Below are 21,407 nucleotides of genomic sequence, written 5' to 3' on the forward strand. Positions count from 1 at the left end.
GTGGTGTGACACATTACCGTGATATGTTTTGGTAATTTGTTAATTTGTCTCAATTCTTAATATTTACAACCAATCTTTCTGAGAATATCTTTTTCATAAATAAACCAAAAGAGAATTTAGTTTGGTTAAATTTCTAAAAGTAATAAACACTCTTAACATAATGTAATAGGATGATGGTTTAAGATATAGGCCTTTTGCTGCCACCAGCATGATGTTGATGTTCTTACATGGACATACTCAAATACACAAAATTACAAGTCAGTGTTTACCAGAAATATTGTAAGACAGAATGACTAACTTGTTCTGACTATTCTGTTTGTTTCCTTTACTCAATAAATGCTATAGCACAATAAAAACAGTTTATCTTTGAGCCAGTGCTGAGAAATTTGCTCATTTTGGCGTATGAGGCGGTCATCTTGGATTTTGCACTCTACTGAGTTTCATGTAAGAGCTTGGCAAACAGCAAAAATGGATTCAGCATAAAAAATACCCCTAGAATAGTCTATTTGCCAACTTTTACTCAAAAATGCCTGAGGATTTTTATTTAGGCACATTTTTGTGATTTCAACCTGGTCTATTAGGGAAGTTTGCAAGTGCGTGTCTAAAAGTGGACTGGAACGCAGCACTAGACTTGATAAACCTGGATCAAATTAGTGAGACTGCGTGAACTTCAATTACCTTTTATGGAACCACTTTAGCCCCAACTTATTTGTTAGGCTCATTCAAGTCCGGTTTTGGATTTTAATCCCTGCTTTTCTAAGCGTCTTTTATGGAACAACCAGGGGCGGACTGGCCATCGGGAGCACCGGGACATTTCCCGGTGGCCTGACGGTCGTTCTGGCCTGCCGGCTGCCGCTGTGCAGACCATCAGCCTGGCATGTGATAGGCTGGTGTGCAACTACGAATGCAGACGCAGCAAGCTGCTGCAAAATCCCAGCCATGTTCGCCAGTAAGGGAACAGGTCGGTCAAGATTACATTTACATTATATTTATAATAATTTGGCATTGGGGTGTGCGATATGACGATTTTTGATCGTGGACGATTAAAATGTCTCCATGATCTGCTTTTGAAGAAATATCGTAGAATCGTGGTGCATTCTATCAGTTGCTGTTCTGGCGCCTCTGTCCCAACATCCTGAACAACGCGACGTACACGCTGCGGAACGGGACACTGCAGTTTACAAAAGTTCATAATTTGCATGTGCTTTAATGCCTTGTCGGTTAAACATTTAATTCGCGTGCTGATGCGCTGTTCTAACGTGTGCGTTTCTCAGCGCGTACATGTGAAGTTCACATGCACTAAAAGCCTGTCTACCAGCGCCTGGATACTGGACAAAGTTATCCTTTGAGTCTTATTGTGCTAATACTGTCAAATACACACAAGGTTTACATAAACAAAGTCGGTTATGTCTAAAGTGAACGCAAACTTGAGAAAATTTAGAGAAAATCTGCTTGTCAAATGCGTGTATAATAGACGCGTCGCGCGCAACTCTTAAAGAGACAGTAGTAATAGTAAACACGATGCCGCTTGTCCTTAAAGGGATAGTTCACCCCAAAATAAAAATTCTCTCATTATTTACGCACTCTAATGTTATTCCAAACCTGTATTAATTTCCTTTTAATATTTTCTAATATTTTTCTAATATTAATATTTTGAAGAATGTGGCTATCCAAACAGTAGCTGGTCCCCATTGACTTCCATAGGAGAAAAATATACTATGGAAGTCACTGGGGTACATCAACTGTTTGGTTACCCACATTCTTCCAAATAACTTTTATTTTCAACAAAAGAAAGAAACTTATTCGAGTTTAAAACAACTTGAGAGAGTAACTTATGACAAATAGCATTTTTAGGAGAACTATCCCTTTAATGTTAAAAAACAACAAAATGCAAAGAGAAAATCACTCACTGCTCCTGACTGATAATTTTTAATAGTAGCTTTAATAAGTATCAATGTATAATTTATACAGTGAAGTCTATGTTTTGTTTTATTTTCATATTTGTTATTTTTGTTATTTTAATTACTTTCTTCAATGCTACTGTTAAATACACCTACTGTAGCTGAAAACATAAAGCAAATGTTTATTTAATTTGTATATTAAGTTGTGTATGAGTAATGTGTATCTTTGATCTTAATATTTAATAACAAAGAAAATGACAAAAAAATATCTTCGCCCCTGTCTGCTATTCTTTTTTATTTTATATTTTGTTACCTAAGGCTTTGTTTTTAAAATATGGACATTAGTTTGGCTGTAATGCTCAGTCACAAAATAGTAAAACCAACATTAAAAAAAGAATCGTGATAAAATCGTGAATCGTGATTTTTCTGAAAAAAATTGTGATATTATATTTTTGCCATATCGCCCACCCCTTTTGAGCACTGAAAATACATAAAATGTAAATATTTCAACATGTGAATGTGTCTCTTATTATCTCTTTTAAAAAGCCAATTTTCTATTTGTCATTGGTTTGGTAGTATAAATGGTGTATTCCTAGTGAGTTTTTAAGGGTTATTTTTTTATTCATTTATATTGCATCTGGTAGTCTACCTGTTACATTAATAGGGTTAGCCTACAAGTTTATCAGTCCAGTAGATTACATGAATAGGGTGGTGGTGACTGCAGCAGCAGAGGTGGCCTGGCAGTGGAGTCAAATTCCCGGCCTGAATTATTGTCCCAGTCCGCCACTGGGAACAACCCTCTGATCAAGAGTTTTGTGCAAGCAATTTAAGATCGCGACTCTTGTCCCAAATATAGCAGGCTTCATTCAGTGATTGAAACAAATTCATTAACATTAATTGAAGTTTTACAGTATAGAACCGACATTGAAAGCTCCGAGCGAGCTGTGCTAAACATGGAACTTTTCTGTTTAACGTTAAATAAAATGAGGCACACAATTCCGAGAAATGTGACAACAAATAACTTTTTCCCTGAGGTTCATAAAAAATAAAGTGCTATTAAAAAAGAAAAAGGCTACTTACATTCTTGGTGCTTGTATTAAAAAAAGGAAGAAAAAAAGAAAGAAATTATTGTCATTATGCCATGCTCATTTGGGTGCACATTTTCGAGATGTGACCTCATGTTGCTAGTGGTCGAATGGTATGCTAGCTGTATCTTACATAGCTTGCATACTACTTTATCTCGCGGCTCCACAATTTTACCTTCAACCGACCAAAATCCAAATGGCTTTTTAGATTTTGGGGGGTTAAAATCACTTTCTCTGCTGCGGTCGAGTTGGGCTCTGCACTTTCTGCCATCTTCCATTAGTCAACTTTCAGCAGTGACGCTGTGCTAGACAGTGCCGACAGTGCGACTCGTGTGACCTGTCTCTGACGCCTCACGGCAACGCGCCCACTCGCAAAGCAAACAGCCACGCCTCTGCTTCCGCGGGTGTGTTTTTCCATATTCGAAATTCACATTCGAATATTAATTTTCAAGTTCGAATTTCTGTTTTTTAAAACTATTCGAATATATATTCGAATTTAGAATATTCGTTGACAGCCCTACTCTCTATTGGTGGATCCTGTAACTCTTCTTTTTTCCCACGCAAGCTCTGAAAAGCTGTGTTGTCCTCACTGCCATTACCAGTGAAGAAATCTATGGAGAATGAGTTAGCAGATATTACTAATCACAGCTTGGGTTCTTCAAAACACCATGGCATTTTGAACATTGATTGAACCAGCTTGTCTTTTAAAATGTCAATTAAAATCATACAAAATAAATAAATAAAATAAAATAAAATGAAGAACCAGAGGCACAGAGAGTGAAAACGCCTAGGGTTTACAAAGAATGGTGTGAAAAGGGAAAAACATCCATTATGCGGCAGTCCTGTGGGCGAAAATGCCTTGTTGATGCTAGAGGTCAGAGGAGAATGGGCTGACTGATTCAAGCTGATAGAAGAGCAACTTTGACTGAAATAACCACTCGTTACAACCGAGGTATGCAGCAAAGCATTTGTGACGCCACAACACGCACAACCTTGAGGCGGATGGGCTACAACAGCAGAAGACCCCACCGGGTACCACTCATCTCCACTACAAATAGGAAAAAGAGGCTACAATTTGCACGAGCTCACCAAAATTGGACAGTTGAAGACTGGAAAAATGTTGCCTGGTCTGATGAGTCTCGATTTCTGTTGAGACATTCAGATGGTAGAGTCAGAATTTGGCGTAAACAGAATGAGAACATGGATCCATCATGCCTCGTTACCACTGTGCAGGCTGGTGATGGTGGTGTAATGGTGTGGGGGATGTTTTCTTGGCACACTTTAGGCCCCTTAGTGCCAATTGGGCATCGTTTAAATGCCACGGCCTACCTGACCATTGTTTCTGACCATGTCCATCCCTTTATGACCACCATGTACCCATCCTCTGATGGCTACTTCCAGCAGGATAATGCACCATGTCACAAAGCTCAAATCATTTCAAATTGGTTTCTTGAACATGACAATGAGTTCACTGTACTAAAATGGCCCCCACAGTCACCAGATCTCAACCCAATAGAGCATCTTTGGGATGTGGTGGAACGGGAGCTTCGTGCCCTGGATGTGCATCCCACAAATCTCCATCAACTCCAACATTTCTAAAGAATGCTTTCAGCACCTTGTTGAATCAATGCCACGTAGAATTAAGGCAGTTCTGAAGGCGAAAGGGGGTCAAACACAGTATTAGTATGGTGTTCCTAATAATCCTTTAGGTGAGTGTATACTGTCTGTTAGTCAGCAAAACACCTGGTTAGACAAAAAAAAAAAAAAAAACATTTGAAAATGAACTGATCATTTGATCAGTTAACAATTATATTTGAACACTGGTGTGTAATAAAAAAAAAGAATGCTTATGATTATTATTATTTTTTATGGTCTATGATTACTCTTTTCAAAAATATTTTCCATTTATCAATCAATTTATGAATCTAAATGATCCATTATATATTTTCATGTCATATACTCATATTCATCTATTCTATTCAGAAATTGAGTTCAACTCCGCTCTGAAAATGTACGTCTAAATTTTGTTGCCACTTCTCCAAAAGTTGAGACATGCTACTTTAAGAAGTCTGGATTAGTTTTGATGAAAGGGCTCGTTTTAGAAGCTGTTTCTCTTCAGCCGAGAGCTTCTCTGGAAAATGTGTAACGAAGCGAATGATCAGGTCGCCTCTCTTGGATGGGTTGTTGGCTAGTGGCATTCCCTCCCCGGTCACAACGTTGGTGTACTGAGGGCCGTAGTGCAAAGAAATTAAAACGAAACTGTCTTAAATATGAACTTTGTTCAGGAGTTCTGCTGAGTAACATATAAACGTGCTTGTTAAAAAAGATAAATGTTTTACTCACTGCACAATGTCATTAATGGGGATGTTGAGAAGCCTGCCATCTAGTGTCTCAATTTCTACTGAGAAACCAGTCAAATCCTGTAGAGTTACCATATATTCTGTTTTACGGTGTGTACTTTACTCTTAACACCTTTTACTTATTTATTTATTATTCTCAGGTAAGGTAAAGAAAGTCAAATCTGACCTAAACCGCAAGCATTCAAAAGGTACTTACAATTTGGTCAGAAGACTCCTCTGTGGTTATGTTCTCATTAAAAGTCTTCCAGCATCATAAATCTAAGTCTCAGTAGACAGATTTTGTAATCAATTAAATTTCTTTTAATTGGTTACTTTTCTTTTTATAAAGGCGAATACAACTTCATCGTTTAAGTATACAATACAATAATCACGTTTTGAATCAAAGGTGTAGTATACTCTGGGCTCTGGGCTTCTTATCTTCTGCTTGGGGTTTCTTGTCCTCAGCTCTGGGCTTCTAGGCGTCGGGGGCTCTGGCGTATCAGTATCCCAAGAGGCAGTCAGTTCATCAGTCTTTTATACTCCTTGTTTACAACAGGCATTTGGTTGACACTCCTCCAAAGTTTCCCAGATCCTTCTCCAGGCAGGTGCAAGCGGTCCACCTCTTCATGTCCTTGAACTCCAGTAAACTCAACTAAGATGGCTGAGTTCATTTACAGCTCTAGGAGTCTAGCGCACACACATAATCACACTTTTCTGCTCCTCTTAACATGGGTTGGCACAGTCACATAACCAATTACTGTACATCTATGCCAAAACAATATAAGCCATCTTTTACAAACAAAATAAATAACAACATTGAATGCAATGCATTATATCCAATACATTGGCTAAATATGTGTAACAATAAAGGCATTTATAATAAACAAGGAGGCAGGTAATTGCATTTTCTTGATATTATACAACAATTCAAAGACATAAAGTTAGATTTATGAAACTTAAACTGACAATTAAATTAAAAAAAATTACATTTAGAGTGAAACTATTCATTTTTAACATGTTGGTCCAACTGAGACCCCATCACATATTCAGCATGAAAACTAGACAGAAAAGATGGAACGCCTCTCTGGTCATGATCTATTAGAGTGTGAAAACGACACTCGGTTACTAACGTAACTTCGGTTCTCTCTAGAGAGTGAACGAGTGTTGCGTAAGTTTAGCTTACGCTACGGGAAAACTCCTTTTCTCGAGAATACTGCAGCAAGCAGACCTAGGCGAGACAGCTCGCGCGCCTATTGGCTTCTCTGCGGCAACTGCTGCAACCTATCAGCGTGTCAGACATGACGTCAGCGCCAATGAGAGGCTCGCCTCGCGCTATATCATGGCCCGCCAAGATGGGTGTGGCCTTAGCTGGGTGGGTGTGGCCTATAAATACCCATCGCTCAGGTTGCACTATGATTTCAGTCGACTGGAAGCGAAACCATAACACAGCACAAGCACGGCAGGCTACGCAACACTCGTTCCCTCTCTAGAGAGAACCGAGGTTACGTTAGTAACCAAGTGTCGTTCTCTTACGAGAGTACTCTCGTGTTGCGTAAGTTTAGCTTACGCTACGGGAACCCTATGTAAAACGCTGTGCGTGCTTAGGTTCCAACACTTATGTCCCAAGGGCAGTAGCCCGGGGCTCATGTATAAGTGGAACGGTTGCAACGGCATAACAGGGCGGGACAACTCGGTATTGTGAGATAGGTGTACACACATATATACAGTTAAGCCAGTATATCAACCTTGAAACTGCATAAGCCCACAGGACGTTGCAGCATATCAACAGTCCAATCAAACTGAGTTGGGTAGACAATGTTAATATGGTATAACCAGACTGAGAACAGCCTGGCCTGTAAGGCGGGTACTTCTAGGTTATAAAACCTTACAAATGTAGACAGTGGCCTGTCAAATGGCCTGCTGCCATACAAATGTCATGAAGTGAGACCCCACTTGTCCATGCCCACGACGAGGCCATGCCCCAGTCGAGTGGGCCCTAACCCCCAAGGGACAATTCAGGCAATTGTTCAACTAAGCCGACACAATAGCAATAGCAACTATCCATCTGGACAGGATCTGTTTCGAGATGGCTTGCCCTTTGACGCGGCCACCGAACGAAACGAAAAGCTGCTCCGTTTGCCTAAAAGCAGCAGAGCGCTCCACATAAATCCTTAAAGCCCTTACTGGGCAAAGGAAGTTAACCCCAACCTCACTGTCGGACACAGGGAGCGCCGAAAGGGAAATAACTTGCGCTCTAAACGGAGTCGCAAGCACCTTCGGGATGTAACCATGCCTTGGTTTGAGGATGACCTTAGAGTCATTAGGCCCAAATTCCAAGCACGTAGCGCTCACTGAGAGCGTGTGTAGGTCGCCCACCCGTTTTACTGAGGCTAGCGCCAGCAGAAAAGCAGTTTTGAAGGACAGGTACTTTAGCTCCACCGCGTGTAATGGTTCGAATGGTCCACCTTTCATGGCCTCTAGGCAGGGCCGGCCCGCGGCATAGGCGGAATAGGCAAATGCTAGGGGGGCCAGAATGAGTGAACGAGTGATTTTTTTTTTTAACTTTTTTTTTTATATAATACTATTTTAAATTAATTCGAAATACTACCAAATAAAGCAAAAAAAGTCTGGCTCATCAATCTTCCCCGGCCCAGCGAGTGCTTGGAGTGCGTCAGAAACAGAGCGCGCGCGATCAGTTGTTGGTAATTTGTTGTGTAGCGTGCGCGACGCCGCATCCAATGTAGACAGCATTGCTTTTGTTAACACACACTTTTGTTATCTCTCTATTAGTGCTACTTGATCTAAGTGCTGCATTTGACACTATTGACCACAACATTCTTTTAAATAGACTCGAACATTATGTTGGCATTAGTGGAATTGCACTAGCACGGTTTAAATCATACTTACCTGACCGTTATCAGTTTGTAGCAGTAAATGAAGATATGTCTCATCGATCACAAGTTCAGTATGCGTACCAAAAGGCTCAGTACTAGGACCATTGCTGTTCACTCTGTACATGCTACCATTAGGAGGTATCATTAGGAAACATGGAATTAGCTTTCACTGTTATGCCGACGATACTCAGCTGTATATTTCTTCAAAACCCAACGAAACTTACCAATTCACAAAATTAACAGAATGCATAGCTGATATAAAAAATTGGATGACCTGTAATTTCCTACTACTAAATTCAGAAAAAACAGAGATTCTAATTATTGGACAAAAAACTTCTACACGTAATAACCTAGAATACTGTCTAACACTTGATGGCTGCTCTGTCAAGTCTTCGTCATCGGTTAGGAACCTGGGTGTGCTCTTTGATACCAATCTTTCATTTGAAAGTCACGTGTCTAGTATATTCAATTCAATTAAATTCAAATTTATTTGTATAGCGCTTTTCACAATACATATTGTTTCAAAGCAGCTTTACAGAAAGTGCATTTCAGTAATGTACATAGAAAAATACAGTTAGTTAATCATGTATTAATTTAGGGCATAAACATATCGCCAGCGTCGAGTCGTCTCTTCACAGGCGTCGAGTCGTCTCTTCAGAGGCGTCGAGTCGTCTCTTCACAGGCTTCGAGTCGTCTCTGCACAGGTGTTGGGGCATCTGTAGTTTCCATGGGAGGCTGGATACAAACTGGAGCTGACGATCTGTATTTACCTCGGGACTAGCGTCCCAAGATAACAACAGAAAAGCAGATGGGAAATAATTAGCGTAGCTGCAGTTCATAATATTAATGCATTCAATCTGATTCAACTGTAGTATAAAAGGTAAGTATTATGTGAATGCTTGGCTAAAGAGATGCGTCTTTAATCTAGTTTTAAACTGGGACAGCGAGTCTGAGCCTCGAACAATATCAGGAAGGCCATTCCAGAGTTTAGGAGCTAAATGTGAAAACGCCCTCCCTCCTTTAGTGGACTTAGATATCCTAGGAATGACCAGAAGCCTCGAATTTAGTGATCTTAAAGAGCGCGATGGATTGTAGGGCGATAGAAGTTCCGTTAAATACCCAGGAGCTAAATCATTTAGGGCTTTATAGGTCATTAGTAATACTTTGTAATTGATACGGAACTTTATAGGTAACCAATGTAGAGATGATAGAATTGGTGTTATATGATCATATTTTCTTGACCTAGTAAGAACTCTAGCAGCTGCATTTTGGACTAACTAGCTTGTTTATTGAGGATGCAGGTCAACCAGCTAATAAAGCATTACAGTAATCTAGTCTCGAGGTCATTAATGCATGAACTAACTTTTCTGCATCAGAAACAGATAGCATGTTACGTAGCTTAACATATGAAATATGATTTTCGAAAGACAAGTTGCGGTCTAATATAACACCCAGGTCTTTTACTGTAGTGGATAAAGTAACAGGACATCCTTCTAAATTAAAGTTGTATTGTAAGAGGTTTTGTTGGCAGTTCTTTTGACCAATAAGTAATACCTCCGTTTTATCTGAATTTAATAGCAGAAAATGACACGTCATCCAGTATTTTATATCTTTAACACACTCTGTCAATTTAGATAATTTATTGTTTTCATCTGGTCGTGATGAAATATATAATTGAGTGTCATCAGCATAACAATGGAAATTAATTCCATGTTTTCTTATAATATTACCAAGTGGCAGCACATATATTGAGAATAGCAGAGGGCCTAACACAGATCCTTGCGGCACTCCATAGTTTACTGACGTTATCTTCAATTTTTCCCCATTTAAACAGACAAAATGGTAGCGGTCTGATAAGTACGATCTAAACCAGCTTAATGCCTGTCCATGAACACCAGTGTAGTTTTGTAGTCTATCTAAGAGTATTTTGTTGTCACATGCCTGTCCTGTCTTGTGCTGCACATGGGTGTTTTGTTATTTTGGGCCATGTGCTCATGTCATTGTCTGATCCCTCCCACTTGTTATCTGATTATTGTTTGAGTTCTTCCACCTGTTCCCTCCTGATTAGTTTCCCTTTATAAGTCCCCTCTTGTTTGCAGTCTGTGTCGGTACGTTGTCTTATGTTTCCTGTTCTCTGTGATTCCCCAGTAAGTTCATGTTCTGTTTTTGGTTTTGTATTTTCTAGTTATGATCCCCCCCCCTCGTGGGTTTTGTTTTGTATTTGTTTTTCTTTTATAGATCTCGGGGACCTGCGCAGCTACATCGAGAACACGAGCACCAGGAAAGCAGTGAGTGCGCACCTTACCTTTACCTGAGGTAGCGTGGACATGCCGGACGATGGAACTGCCGATGTTCACAGCGTCGCGTTCCGTCTTGCGTAGAGGGGAGAAGCGGTTCCGGGTGGAGATCTCGAAGGCCGGGAGGGGCGGAGAGGTCCTTGCTCTGGTCCTGGCTCGCGTCTTCCGCTGTGGAATCACCCAGGGTCCATGGTGTTGTGTCGGCGCCTGAGTGAACGAAGCCAGGGATGATCGCGTCCTGGCTGCTCGGGTCGTGTGCAGAGAAACACACGGAGTAGACGAGGTCAGAGTCAAAAGGTTACTAACCACTGACTTGTGAGCATCGGCGCGTGATGTTTCAAGCGCGGATCGCCGATCTCGCAGCTCGGCCTGTCTCTCTAGTAGGTCGTGAATCTGCTTCTCCACGGACTCAAGCTCTAACTGCACAGAATGCAGCTCGAAGGTGTCCTCACCTGCACTCAAAGGTAACGTTAGACACACATCCGTTATATTCGCCATTATAGCAGATGTGCTATAATGAATTATAGCTTTCAGTGATACGGGTGTAAATAAGACGATCGATAGGCGCGACCACGCGTGCAATGCTAGCGGGCTAAGGCTAGTAGCGGAAGTTCGGAAGGTTGGATATAAGTAGCGATATCAAAGCAATCCGATTGTTTTTTAAAGAGAATAGTATTCCAGATATGTTCACACGCTATAAAAATGAAAATGTTTGTTTGTAAAAGATTGTAAAGAAGAAAATCACGGTTTCTGAATTAATTCGATGGAGCTCCAAACACAACATGTCGCGACGCATGACGCATGATAGCCGACATTACATGATGACGACATTACATAGTATATGTAAAACCGCATTCTTCCATCTTAAAAATATATCTAAATTACTCCATATGCTCTCAATGACAAATGCAGAACAATTAGTTCATGCGTTCATAAAAAAACGCAACTTGATCCTACAGAATTAGTCAATTACAGTCAATTGCCGATCTCGAATCTACCTTTTCTGTCAAAGATATTAGAAAAAGCAGTATCCTCACAACTGTGTTCCTTTCTTGAAAGAAATGATATCTGTGAGGATTTCCAGTCTGGATTTAGACCGTACCATAGTACCGAGACAGCTCTCGTTAGAGTCACAAATGATTTGCTCCTATCATCCGATCGTGGCTGTATCTCTCTATTAGTGTTACTTGATCTAAGTGCTGCGTTTTACACTATTGACCACAACATTCTTTTAAATAGACTCGAACATTATGTTAGCATTAGTGGAATTGCACTAGCACGGTTTAAATCATACTTATCTGACCGTTATCAGTTTGTAGCAGTAAATGAAGAGATGTCTCATCGATCACAAGTTCAGTATGGCGTACCAAAAGGCTCAGTACTAGGACCGTTGCTGTTCACTCTGTACATGCTACCATTAGGAGGTATCATTAGGAAACATGGAATTAGCTTTCACTGTTATGCCGACGATACTCAGCTGTATATTTCTTCAAAACCCAACGAAACTTACCAATTCACAAAATTAACGGAATGCATAGCTGATATAAAAAATTGGATGACTTGTAATTTCCTACTAGTAAATTCTGAAAAAACAGAGATTCTAATTATTGGACAAAAAACTTCTACACGTAATAACCTAGAATACTGTCTAACACTTGATGGCTGCTCTGTCAAGTCTTCGTCATCGGTTAGGAACCTGGGTGTGCTCTTTGATACCAATCTTTCATTTGAAAGTCACGTGTCTAGTATATGTAAAACCGCATTCTTCCATCTTAAAAATATATCTAAATTACGCCATATGCTCTCAATGACAAATGCAAAACAATTAGTTCATGCGTTCATGACCTCAAGGCTAGATTATTGTAATGCTCTACTGGGTGGTTGCCCTGCACGCTTAATAAACAAACTACAGCTAGTTCAAAACGCAGCAGCTCGAGTTCTTACCAGAACCAGGAAGTATGACCATATTAGCCCGGTTCTGTCAACACTGCATTGGCTCCCTATTAAACATCGCATACATTTTAAAATATTGCTGATTACTTACAAAGCACTAGATCCCAGAGGTCATAGATCCTCTTCTTAATATCATTAATTCGTCTTTGTCTCTAGGATACGTACCAAAAAACTTTAAGCTGGCTATGATTAAACCTCTTGTTAAAAAAACGCAACTTGATCCTACAGAATTAGTCAATCACAGGCCGATCTCGAATCTACCTTTTCTGTCAAAGATATTAGAAAAAGCAGTATCCTCACAACTGTGTTCCTTTCTTGAAAGAAATGATATCTGTGAGGATTTCCAGTCTGGATTTAGACCGTACCATAGTACCGAGACAGCTCTCGTTAGAGTCACAAATGATTTGCTCCTATCATCCGATCGTGGCTGTATCTCTCTATTAGTGCTACTTGATCTAAGTGCTGCATTTGACACTATTGACCACAACATTCTTTTAAATAGACTCGAACATTATGTTGGCATTAGTGGAATTGCACTAGCACGGTTTAAATCATACTTATCTGACCGTTATCAGTTTGTAGCAGTAAATGAAGAGATGTCTCATCGATCACAAGTTCAGTATGGCGTACCAAAAGGCTCAGTACTAGGACCGTTGCTGTTCACTCTGTACATGCTACCATTAGGAGGTATCATTAGGAAACATGGAATTAGCTTTCACTGTTATGCCGACGATACTCAGCTGTATATTTCTTCAAAACCCAACGAAACTTACCAATTCACAAAATTAACGGAATGCATAGCTGATATAAAAAATTGGATGACTTGTAATTTCCTACTAGTAAATTCTGAAAAAACAGAGATTCTAATTATTGGACAAAAAACTTCTACACGTAATAACCTAGAATACTGTCTAACACTTGATGGCTGCTCTGTCAAGTCTTCGTCATCGGTTAGGAACCTGGGTGTGCTCTTTGATACCAATCTTTCATTTGAAAGTCACGTGTCTAGTATATGTAAAACCGCATTCTTCCATCTTAAAAATATATCTAAATTACGCCATATGCTCTCAATGACAAATGCAAAACAATTAGTTCATGCGTTCATGACCTCAAGGCTAGATTATTGTAATGCTCTACTGGGTGGTTGCCCTGCACGCTTAATAAACAAACTACAGCTAGTTCAAAACGCAGCAGCTCGAGTTCTTACCAGAACCAGGAAGTATGACCATATTAGCCCGGTTCTGTCAACACTGCATTGGCTCCCTATTAAACATCGCATACATTTTAAAATATTGCTGATTACTTACAAAGCACTAGATCCCAGAGGTCATAGATCCTCTTCTTAATATCATTAATTCGTCTTTGTCTCTAGGATACGTACCAAAAAACTTTAAGCTGGCTATGATTAAACCTCTTGTTAAAAAAACGCAACTTGATCCTACAGAATTAGTCAATCACAGGCCGATCTCGAATCTACCTTTTCTGTCAAAGATATTAGAAAAAGCAGTATCCTCACAACTGTGTTCCTTTCTTGAAAGAAATGATATCTGTGAGGATTTCCAGTCTGGATTTAGACCGTACCATAGTACCGAGACAGCTCTCGTTAGAGTCACAAATGATTTGCTCCTATCATCCGATCGTGGCTGTATCTCTCTATTAGTGCTACTTGATCTAAGTGCTGCATTTGACACTATTGACCACAACATTCTTTTAAATAGACTCGAACATTATGTTGGCATTAGTGGAATTGCACTAGCACGGTTTAAATCATACTTATCTGACCGTTATCAGTTTGTAGCAGTAAATGAAGAGATGTCTCATCGATCACAAGTTCAGTATGGCGTACCAAAAGGCTCAGTACTAGGACCGTTGCTGTTCACTCTGTACATGCTACCATTAGGAGGTATCATTAGGAAACATGGAATTAGCTTTCACTGTTATGCCGACGATACTCAGCTGTATATTTCTTCAAAACCCAACGAAACTTACCAATTCACAAAATTAACGGAATGCATAGCTGATATAAAAAATTGGATGACTTGTAATTTCCTACTACTAAATTCTGAAAAAAACAGAGATTTTAATTATTGGACAAAAAACTTCTACATGTAATAACCTAGAATACTGTCTAACACTTGATGGCTGCTCTGTCAAGTCTTCGTCATCGTTTAGGAACCTGGGTGTGCTCTTTGATACCAATCTTTCATTTGAAAGTCACGTGTCTAGTATATGTAAAACCGCATTCTTCCATCTTAAAAATATATCTAAATTACACCATATGCTCTCAATGACAAATGCAGAACAATTAGTTCATGCGTTCATGACCTCAAGGCTAGATTATTGTAATGCTCTACTGGGTGGTTGCCCTGCACGCTTAATAAACAAACTACAGCTAGTTCAAAACGCAGCAGCTCGAGTTCTTACCAGAACCAGGAAGTATGACCATATTAGCCCGGTTCTGTCAACACTGCATTGGCTCCCTATTAAACATCGCATACATTTTAAAATATTGCTGATTACTTACAAAGCACTAGATCCCAGAGGTCATAGATCCTCTTCTTAATATCATTAATTCGTCTTTGTCTCTAGGATACGTACCAAAAAACTTTAAGCTGGCTATGATTAAACCTCTTGTTAAAAAAACGCAACTTGATCCTACAGAATTAGTCAATCACAGGCCGATCTCGAATCTACCTTTTCTGTCAAAGATATTAGAAAAAGCAGTATCCTCACAACTGTGTTCCTTTCTTGAAAGAAATGATATCTGTGAGGATTTCCAGTCTGGATTTAGACCGTACCATAGTACCGAGACAGCTCCCGTTAGAGTCACAAATGATTTGCTCCTATCATCCGATCGTGGCTGTATCTCTCTATTAGTGTTACTTGATCTAAGTGCTGCATTTGACACTATTGACCACAACATTCTTTTAAATAGACTCGAACATTATGTTAGCATTAGTGGAATTGCACTAGCACGGTTTAAATCATACTTATCTGACCGTTATCAGTTTGTAGCAGTAAATGAAGAGATGTCTCATCGATCACAAGTTCAGTATGGCGTACCAAAAGGCTCAGTACTAGGACCGTTGCTGTTCACTCTGTACATGCTACCATTAGGAGGTATCATTAGGAAACATGGAATTAGCTTTCACTGTTATGCCGACGATACTCAGCTGTATATTTCTTCAAAACCCAACGAAACTTACCAATTCACAAAATTAACGGAATGCATAGCTGATATAAAAAATTGGATGACTTGTAATTTCCTACTACTAAATTCTGAAAAAACAGAGATTCTAATTATTGGACAAAAAACTTCTACACGTAATAACCTAGAATACTGTCTAACACTTGATGGCTGCTCTGTCAAGTCTTCGTCATCGGTTAGGAACCTGGGTGTGCTCTTTGATACCAATCTTTCATTTGAAAGTCACGTGTCTAGTATATGTAAAACCGCATTCTTCCATCTTAAAAATATATCTAAATTACGCCATATGCTCTCAATGACAAATGAAAAAAAATAAGTTCATGCGTTCATGACCTCAAGGCTAGATTATTGTAATGCTCTACTGGGTGGTTGCCCTGCACGCTTAATAAACAAACTACAGCTAGTTCAAAACGCAGCAGCTCGAGTTCTTACCAGAACCAGGAAGTATGACCATATTAGCCCGGTTCTGTCAACACTGCATTGGCTCCCTATTAAACATCGCACATTTTTTTAATATATTGCTGATTACTTACAAAGCACTGGATCCCAGAGGTCATAGATCCTCTTCTTAATATCATTAATTCGTCTTTGTCTCTAGGATACGTACCAAAAAACTTTAAGCTGGCTATGATTAAACCGCTTGTTAAAAAAACGCAACTTGATCCTACAGAATTAGTCAATCACAGGCCGATCTCGAATCTACCTTTTCTGTAAAAGATATTAGAAAAAGCAGTATCCTCACAAATGTGTTCCTTTCTTGAAAGAAATGATATCTGTGAGGATTTCCAGTCTGGATTTAGACCGTACCATAGTACCGAGACAGCTCTCGTTAGAGTCACAAATGATTTGCTCCTATCATCCGATCGTGGCTGTATCTCTCTATTAGTGCTACTTGATCTAAGTGCTGCGTTTGACACTATTGACCACAACATTCTTTTAAATAGACTCGAACATTATGTTGGCATTAGTGGAATTGCACTAGCACGGTTTAAATCATACTTATCTGACCGTTATCAGTTTGTAGCAGTAAATGAAGAGATGTCTCATCGATCACAAGTTCAGTATGGCGTACCAAAAGGCTCAGTACTAGGACCGTTGCTGTTCACTCTGTACATGCTACCATTAGGAGGTATCATTAGGAAACATGGAATTAGCTTTCACTGTTATGCCGACGATACTCAGCTGTATATTTCTTCAAAACCCAACGAAACTTACCAATTCACAAAATTAACGGAATGCATAGCTGATATAAAAAATTGGATGACTTGTAATTTCCTACTAGTAAATTCTGAAAAAACAGAGATTCTAATTATTGGACAAAAAACTTCTACACGTAATAACCTAGAATACTGTCTAACACTTGATGGCTGCTCTGTCAAGTCTTCGTCATCGGTTAGGAACCTGGGTGTGCTCTTTGATACCAATCTTTCATTTGAAAGTCACGTGTCTAGTATATGTAAAACCGCATTCTTCCATCTTAAAAATATATCTAAATTACGCCATATGCTCTCAATGACAAATGAAAAAAAATAAGTTCATGCGTTCATGACCTCAAGGCTAGATTATTGTAATGCTCTACTGGGTGGTTGCCCTGCACGCTTAATAAACAAACTACAGCTAGTTCAAAACGCAGCAGCTCGAGTTCTTACCAGAACCAGGAAGTATGACCATATTAGCCCGGTTCTGTCAACACTGCATTGGCTCCCTATTAAACATCGCACATTTTTTTAATATATTGCTGATTACTTACAAAGCACTGGATCCCAGAGGTCATAGATCCTCTTCTTAATATCATTAATTCGTCTTTGTCTCTAGGATACGTACCAAAAAACTTTAAGCTGGCTATGATTAAACCGCTTGTTAAAAAAACGCAACTTGATCCTACAGAATTAGTCAATCACAGGCCGATCTCGAATCTACCTTTTCTGTAAAAGATATTAGAAAAAGCAGTATCCTCACAACTGTGTTCCTTTCTTGAAAGAAATGATATCTGTGAGGATTTCCAGTCTGGATTTAGACCGTACCATAGTACCGAGACAGCTCTCGTTAGAGTCACAAATGATTTGCTCCTATCATCCGATCGTGGCTGTATCTCTCTATTAGTGCTACTTGATCTAAGTGCTGCGTTTGACACTATTGACCACAACATTCTTTTAAATAGACTCGAACATTATGTTGGCATTAGTGGAATTGCACTAGCACGGTTTAAATCATACTTATCTGACCGTTATCAGTTTGTAGCAGTAAATGAAGAGATGTCTCATCGATCACAAGTTCAGTATGGCGTACCAAAAGGCTCAGTACTAGGACCGTTGCTGTTCACTCTGTACATGCTACCATTAGGAGGTATCATTAGGAAACATGGAATTAGCTTTCACTGTTATGCCGACGATACTCAGCTGTATATTTCTTCAAAACCCAACGAAACTTACCAATTCACAAAATTAACGGAATGCATAGCTGATATAAAAAACTGGATGACTTGTAATTTCCTACTACTAAATTCTGAAAAAACAGAGATTCTAATTATTGGACAAAAAACTTCCACACGTAATAACCTAGAATACTGTCTAACACTTGATGGCTGCTCTGTCAAGTCTTCGTCATCGGTTAGGAACCTGGGTGTGCTCTTTGATACCAATCTTTCATTTGAAAGTCACGTGTCTAGTATATGTAAAACCGCATTCTTCCATCTTAAAAATATATCTAAATTACACCATATGCTCTCAATGACAAATGCAGAACAATTAGTTCATGCATTCATGACCTCAAGGCTAGATTATTGTAATGCTCTACTGGGTGGTTGCCCTGCACGCTTAATAAACAAACTACAGCTAGTTCAAAACGCAGCAGCTCGAGTTCTTACCAGAACCAGGAAGTATGACCATATTAGCCCGTTTCTGTCAACACTGCATTGGCTCCCTATTAAACATTGCATAAATTTTAAAATATTGCTGATTACTTACAAAGCACTAGATCCCAGAGGTCATAGATCCTCTTCTTAATATCATTAATTCGTCTTTGTCTCTAGGATACGTACCAAAAAACTTTAAGCTGGCTATGATTAAACCGCTTGTTAAAAAAACTCAACTTGATCCTACAGAATTAGTCAATTACAGGCCGATCTCGAATCTACCTTTTCTGTAAAAGATATTAGAAAAAGCAGTATCCTCACAACTGTGTTCCTTTCTTGAAAGAAATGATATCTGTGAGGATTTCCAGTCTGGATTTAGACCGTACCATAGTACCGAGACAGCTCTCGTTAGAGTCACAAATGATTTGCTCCTATCATCCGATCGTGGCTGTATCTCTCTATTAGTGCTACTTGATCTAAGTGCTGCGTTTGACACTATTGACCACAACATTCTTTTAAATAGACTCGAACATTATGTTGGCATTAGTGGAATTGCACTAGCACGGTTTAAATCATACTTATCTGACCGTTATCAGTTTGTAGCAGTAAATGAAGAGATGTCTCATCGATCACAAGTTCAGTATGGCGTACCAAAAGGCTCAGTACTAGGACCGTTGCTGTTCACTCTGTACATGCTACCATTAGGAGGTATCATTAGGAAACATGGAATTAGCTTTCACTGTTATGCCGACGATACTCAGCTGTATATTTCTTCAAAACCCAACGAAACTTACCAATTCACAAAATTAACGGAATGCATAGCAGATATAAAAAATTGGATGACTTGTAATTTCCTACTACTAAATTCTGAAAAAACAGAGATTCTAATTATTGGACAAAAAACTTCCACACGTAATAACCTAGAATACTGTCTAACACTTGATGGCTGCTCTGTCAAGTCTTCGTCATCGGTTAGGAACCTGGGTGTGCTCTTTGATACCAATCTTTCATTTGAAAGTCACGTGTCTAGTATATGTAAAACCGCATTCTTCCATCTTAAAAATATATCTAAATTACACCATATGCTCTCAATGACAAATGCAGAACAATTAGTTCATGCATTCATGACCTCAAGGCTAGATTATTGTAATGCTCTACTGGGTGGTTGCCCTGCACGCTTAATAAACAAACTACAGCTAATTCAAAACGCAGCAGCTCGAGTTCTTACCAGAACCAGGAAGTATGACCATATTAGCCCGTTTCTGTCAACACTGCATTGGCTCCCTATTAAACATTGCATAAATTTTAAAATATTGCTGATTACTTACAAAGCACTAGATCCCAGAGGTCATAGATCCTCTTCTTAATATCATTAATTCGTCTTTGTCTCTAGGATACGTACCAAAAAACTTTAAGCTGGCTATGATTAAACCGCTTGTTAAAAAAACGCAACTTGATCCTACAGAATTAGTCAATTACAGGCCGATCTCGAATCTACCTTTTCTGTAAAAGATATTAGAAAAAGCAGTATCCTCACAACTGTGTTCCTTTCTTGAAAGAAATGATATCTGTGAGGATTTCCAGTCTGGATTTAGACCGTACCATAGTACCGAGACAGCTCTCGTTAGAGTCACAAATGATTTGCTCCTATCATCCGATCGTGGCTGTATCTCTCTATTAGTGCTACTTGATCTAAGTGCTGCGTTTGACACTATTGACCACAACATTCTTTTAAATAGACTCGAACATTATGTTGGCATTAGTGGAATTGCACTAGCACGGTTTAAATCATACTTATCTGACCGTTATCAGTTTGTAGCAGTAAATGAAGAGATGTCTCATCGATCACAAGTTCAGTATGGCGTACCAAAAGGCTCAGTACTAGGACCGTTGCTGTTCACTCTGTACATGCTACCATTAGGAGGTATCATTAGGAAACATGGAATTAGCTTTCACTGTTATGCCGACGATACTCAGCTGTATATTTCTTCAAAACCCAACGAAACTTACCAATTCACAAAATTAACGGAATGCATAGCTGATATAAAAAACTGGATGACTTGTAATTTCCTACTACTAAATTCTGAAAAAAACAGAGATTTTAATTATTGGACAAAAAACTTCCACACGTAATAACCTAGAATACTGTCTAACACTTGATGGCTGCTCTGTCAAGTCTTCGTCATCGGTTAGGAACCTGGGTGTGCTCTTTGATACCAATCTTTCATTTGAAAGTCACGTGTCTAGTATATGTAAAACCGCATTCTTCCATCTTAAAAATATATCTAAATTACACCATATGCTCTCAATGACAAATGCAGAACAATTAGTTCATGCATTCATGACCTCAAGGCTAGATTATTGTAATGCTCTACTGGGTGGTTGCCCTGCACGCTTAATAAACAAACTACAGCTAGTTCAAAACGCAGCAGCTCGAGTTCTTACCAGAACCAGGAAGTATGACCATATTAGGCCGGTTCTGTCAACACTGCATTGGCTCTCTATTAAACATCGCAAAATGTTTTAATATATTGCTGATTACTTACAAAGCACTGGATCCCAGAGGTCATAGATCCTCTTCTTAATATCATTAATTCGTCTTTGTCTCTAGGATATGTACCAAAAAACTTTAAGCTGGCTATGATTAAACCGCTTGTTAAAAAACTGCAACTTGATCCTACAGAATTAGTCAATTACAGGCCGATCTCGAATCTACCTTTTCTGTCAAAGATATTAGAAAAAGCAGTATCCTCACAACTTTGTTCCTTTCTTGAAAGAAATGATATCTGTGAGCTTGAGTTTATCTGCGCTTGAAGATTAAAGAAAATAGTCCAACGCCGTGGTACAACGAGCACACTCAGGCCCTTAAGAGAGCA

General features: G+C 39.2%; 1 protein-coding gene and 1 long non-coding RNA gene across 3 annotated transcripts in view; both read right to left on the reverse strand.

Moving 5' to 3' along the window:
• Positions 1–21,407, reverse strand: part of LOC311076893 (dnaJ homolog subfamily B member 13-like) — a gene marked incomplete at both ends in the record, with an annotated part of 174,302 nt that overhangs the window by 148,961 nt on the left and 3,934 nt on the right. The window lies entirely within an intron of this gene.
• Positions 8,684–18,520, reverse strand: LOC311077014. 2 transcript variants are annotated; one of them, XR_014604727.1, is made up of 3 exons: positions 10,823–18,520; positions 10,531–10,723; positions 8,684–8,996 (listed from the first exon to the last, which is right to left on the reverse strand). It is a non-coding gene; the product is annotated as an uncharacterized lncRNA (long non-coding RNA). The 2 variants fall into 2 exon arrangements; XR_014604728.1 differs by having other exon boundaries at positions 10,525–10,723; positions 10,823–14,606.

Source organism: Abramis brama, assembly GCF_963993115.1.
Source record: "Abramis brama genome assembly, chromosome: 25".
NCBI classification, from domain to species: Eukaryota; Metazoa; Chordata; class Actinopteri; order Cypriniformes; family Leuciscidae; genus Abramis; species Abramis brama.